We start from the raw sequence: 5,164 nt of genomic DNA on the forward strand, positions 1-5,164 counted from the left end.
TGACCATTGACCAACACCAATCAGCGCGTTCCGGTAGGGTTTTTGGCTAAGGTTAGTGTAGAGACCCATATTTTTTAGGCCGTATTTTTTTTTTCTTTTGCAATTGTATGACTTGTCGAGATAGACTGTGTGGATTGACGGTGTGGCGTGTTCATGGAAGGATATAAGGGTGATTATGTGAGAGGTGCACGTGTGAGTGTGTGACGCGAGAAGCAGGGGATTCCTCCCCCACCTTTATTTTTTCCCAGGGAGAATGATTCTCCCATTTCTCTCCCCGACTCTTCGGCTCACTGTCTCTCTCTCCTCTCCTCTCCTCCGAAACTTTCTCTCCTCTCTTCTCTCTTCGATTTCATCCACCTAGGGTGTGATTCCGGACAAGGCCCGAGTATTAAAATTGCTATTCGGAGTACGGGCTTTCCGAATATCCAAGAAAAATCATGATCGGACCTCATGGAGCTACTGTTGACTTGGTCAAAGGGTCGGGTTTTGCTCAAAACCCTTGAGGTAGGGATTTCTTACTCTTGTTATGCGTTTATACGATGTTTATGTATCTAGATCGTGCCTTGTTTCGTTGTTTGAGGTTGTTTCTTCCATTTTCGAGAATCTGCAGAACAGGGTCTTCGTTTTTGGGGCTTTTTGCCTTCTTAAGTTTAGAATTGAATTTTTATTCCCTCTTATGAAATAGAGTAGACTTAAAGCCCGTTCTAATGCCACTAGAATCACTCAAAACCGTTAAGAATTGAATTAATGGTGGATTTTAGAAGTCTGGTCACGAATCTGTCTCAGTTTCTGCTGTTTCTGCTCGTTTTCGGTTTGCACCCAACTTCAAATGGCTGTAACTTTCTCGTCTGATGTCTGATTCATGCAAACTTTATATTGATTTCGAGTTCTTGAAGTCAGCTTTGTATTGCCACTGGAATATCCTTAAAACTCTTAGTACACCGAAAGTTATGTTCATTTGAGTGGAGATGTGTCAATCTGTCACGTTGATGCGTTACAGATTCGTATTGCTTCGGTAAATGCCTGTTTAACCATCCTTGGAGTGCAGATTTGACTAGGGTTCCTTCATACCTTTTAAGCTTCGTTCACTTGCGCAACTTTTGGGACTGGAATCGTTCAAAAGTATTAAGAACTCGATTTATAGTGATTTTTAGAAGATTGAACTGAAATCTGGAAATCCGGGCGGCATACGGGGCTGCGTTTTTCATCGTTTGTTATGGTTAAATGACGCTATTGGTTATGGGTCCTTATGGGTTTTAAAGATTGGTAAGTTGGTGATCTTTTGGCGTTGGAATCATTGAAAAATATTGAGTATAAAAATTTTAATGAATTGTCGAACACTGACTGCTCGCTGGGACAGTTTTGGTCCGTTAGTTCTCGTTCGTCTATTTTGACTTTCGATCACTCCTAATCCATTTTTAAACATCGTTAAACTATTGTTAAGCTTGATTACTCGAGTTCCAATGATTCGCTGATCATTCAGATTTCTTCAAACTCTTTTGGCGCTCGTTCCATGAGGTCTAAATATTAATATTAGCGGGTAGTATGTTGTAGAGTCGCTAGGAGGTTGGTACGATATTGTGATATGCTAAGAGAAAAAGGTGCGTACTTTTTTATTAGTCGATGTTCTGTTATGATTGATTGTATGGAATGCGTTGAAATGTGATTGTCGATGTGTGTTTAACCTATAAGTCGGTTTGATTGACGTGCTTTATTGTGTCATGAGATTATGAGAAGTGTTTGTTGAGGGGATTGGGTGATTGTTGAGATTTGAGTGGCTATAATTGAGAATTGGAATGAGAAAATGGATGCAACGCAAGGGGTAGTAATGCAGAATGCAACGCAAGGGGTGGAAATGCTGTGACCCTGATAATGGGTGATGTTGACTGCAACGCAAGGGGTGGTAATGCAAACTGCAACGCTAGGGGTGGAAATGCAGACTGATTGAGATTATGAGAAGTGTCAAAATGGTTGCGAACCTATTGTGAGTACGTTTGGTTGATGTGAGTCTATTAATGTTTCAATATGACATGCGAACTGTTAGGAACACTTACAAGATGTTTGGAACCCTTTGGCCGTAGTTTGCCTTCCGTTGTGATAAACCCATGTTTCTCACATTCACTTATCGAATTCTTTCACTCTTTGTGCATATTTCATCGCATTTTCATATAGCTTGAGTATAAATTTCTCTATTGGACTAGTATAGCTCAACCTATTATTTTTAGATACACTTCAGGGACACAATCTTGGAGAGTGTGAAGTGCATGTAGACACCACAGACTAAAGTTATTTTTTTCTGAAGTACTTGTCTGTCTTCGTAAATCAATTTGCATTGTACTATTTTCTCTATCTTGGAATACTGTATCAATTTGACAGATTTGTGAGATTCATAAACTGTATTGTAATTTGGGGTACCGTATGTACTATTGTGAGAATTTATATTTAAAATGGTATTATTATTTATGTTAAAAATCGAGGGCGTGCCAGTTAGGGGTTCAAGGGTTTTTCAAACACTCAAAGCTCAAATACTTATCATTCCCGGGGTGTTCTTGATCCGTTTCATCATTGGGGTATCAAATACCGTAAGTAAACTAATCTGGAAGCCCAGATTGGGGTGTCTACAGGAGTAAAACATTGATAATTGCAAAACCTTTTCAAACATACATAGCTTTAAATTAAGATCTTAATCATGTTAATCTTTATATCCGTAGGCATGCAGTTCTTGAATCATATGAAGAATAAGTGCCAAAATTGTGAGGAGTGCATTTATGCATGAGCAATTTGCTAGTCTAACTAAAAAGGGGGACAGTTTTTTTTTTTTTGCTCGGCAAAGAGGGACAAAGTTAGGAACTTAAAGTTATGAAATTAGCAGAAAAGTTGCTTATAGTGAAAGGTTTATAGTGAGCAGATCGAGTTACTCATTTTCCATTTCTAGTCTTTTAAAGTGGAAAAAATGACAGCTTGTCTTGTAGTTGAATGTGATTGACTTAATTGGTATAAGATTCACTCATCAGGCATGTTTTTCATGCTTTCAAATTGACGTAAAAATCACAGGAAGAACGAAAAAGAAAAATGCTACGAAGTGAAAAACGGAATTACTGGCAATTCACCCTAGTGATGATAATTGTTCATAGTCATCACCCAAAATTAACGACATATAAACAACCATTATAATTAGTAGAAGAATCAACATTACAAACTGATGAGGCAGCAACAACTTACTTTATCTTTTGTTTATACACTTGGCGATCGGGGAGAGAACGAGGGAAATGGATGTGCAGGTCTTCTAATGATCTGATCATCAAAAGAGGATCAAAGTCCACAACAAATAAACACCCATCAAAGATATTTTAGGGATTAGGAATATACCAAAAAACACAAACAGATGAGATCCGTGGTAAAATTGGCAATGGTAGTCGATGTTTTCTTGAGATTCACATCACGGGCACCCATCCATCTCTTCATCCCACCACACACCTGAGATTAAAATGTACACAAACTTAAAACTAAAAGTTTGAAGTTACACGCATAAAAAGTTTTATCTTGAAGAAGGAGATGAAGAATGGAAGTATTACTGTCTCTTCTACCTATCTCTCCCTCAAGGTCGTCACCATGAGAAATAGTTGCCCATTACTTTTTTTCTGAATGGAACAGAACTCGTGATATGATTTTTTTGCTTTATATGGAGAAGATCATCCCACAAATAATGGAGTGAAAACTTTTAGTCAATCTTCACAATTTCCATAATCTATTTTCTCGTTAAAGGATTGAAAATTCAAATGAGAATGGGAGGGTTGTGATAGGTATTTAATTGGGTGAACTAATAAATCAACGTTGATGTACCAGTATAAAAAAAAAAAACAAAGAAAACGTCGAAGAGAATCTAATATGGATGGAAGGATTTAATAACTGAGCATCCTTAAAAAAAATTTCAAAGAATCTTTTTGATAATGAAAGCCAATAGTATACAATTCACATGCATTTCTTAGCTATAGTTTGGGAAATCACCCCACTGAAACTTTTTTTCCTTTTTGAAATGATTCTCTCCATAAATTATGGATGATATATGAATGCATATTTCAATTATGATTGGCCTAGACCTCCATATTGGGTGGCACGGAACTATCATTTCTAAAATCAATGAAAAATGTCTTCCCATTTCAGCAAAATCGGGACCTCCTTCGGGACTATGTGCCTAAATCACAATCCATTCCTTGATGAAGGTAATCGTTTGTTTTTTCCTTTTTAAATAAGAGGATTGTGTTAGGAAAGTATCATTATTTCCATGCCATCATTTTCAAATATGTCGCTGGCTATACTACCCGTAAATCTCAGCCATTGAAAAAAAATGTACTAATCCTAAGGTCCAAAATGTACAGATTTGAAAACATCCCTCCCATATTATATAGATGTGAAGTTTTAAAATCTTAATTGGGATCTAAATTAACGTAAAAGGATTTTTTTGTTTTGGCTGGTATGTAAAAGGAAATTAGAAAGGTCAACTTACTCATTACTACCGTAAATGTTTTATTAGGTTTCATTCATTCCACAAAATACAAATCATGCCTTAATTAAAAGGATCCCTTCAAAAAATTTCCAGTTTTGAAATAATTATCCCATAAATTTCCAGAATATTAGATTACCATGATTGGTTAGGATATTTCAATTCAAATGAGCTCCTTTTGTGGTCTTGAAGTTTCCAATATTTACCAAAATGCCATGTTGCAGAAGGAAGGATGAAGACAAATCTGGACCGTCGGATTTGTTTGTATGGGTAGATAAATTTTGGAAAGGGATAAATCGAAACCATTGAGAAAGAATATTTTGTAAGATATCCGTCCTGTTTTATAATATAGATATATCTCCCTCTCTCACATCTCTCCCTCTCTCTCTCTACCGTATCTCTCTCTCTTGCTCTTCCACTTGAAACCCCACTCAATCCCTCAAGAACCCACAAGATCCACCTCCATTCCACCTTGTTTGCTTGTTCTTGAGCTCAGGTTTCGTTGGGTCAAGCTCGGAAGAAGGCTTCTGTTGATTTTGAAGTTCGTGGAGCTAGGTCTCGCTTGTATCGTGCGGATCTTGGCCTTTGTTGCGAGGTAGGGACTTTTTCTCCTTCTTTATGTGCAAATATGTTGATTGGGTGTGGAAATCAAACTTGGCT

At 37.3% G+C, this 5,164-nt stretch overlaps 1 long non-coding RNA gene across 1 annotated transcript; it reads left to right on the plus strand.

Annotated features, from left to right (window-relative positions):
* Positions 1-395: 395 nt before the first annotated feature.
* LOC131307640 (uncharacterized) lies at positions 396-2,472 on the plus strand. The gene is made up of 2 exons (XR_009194186.1): positions 396-504; positions 2,226-2,472. It is a non-coding gene; the product is annotated as an uncharacterized LOC131307640 (long non-coding RNA).
* The last annotated feature ends 2,692 nt before the right edge of the window (positions 2,473-5,164 follow it).

Source organism: Rhododendron vialii, chromosome 11a (assembly GCF_030253575.1).
Source record: "Rhododendron vialii isolate Sample 1 chromosome 11a, ASM3025357v1".
Taxonomy (NCBI): Eukaryota; Viridiplantae; Streptophyta; class Magnoliopsida; order Ericales; family Ericaceae; genus Rhododendron; species Rhododendron vialii.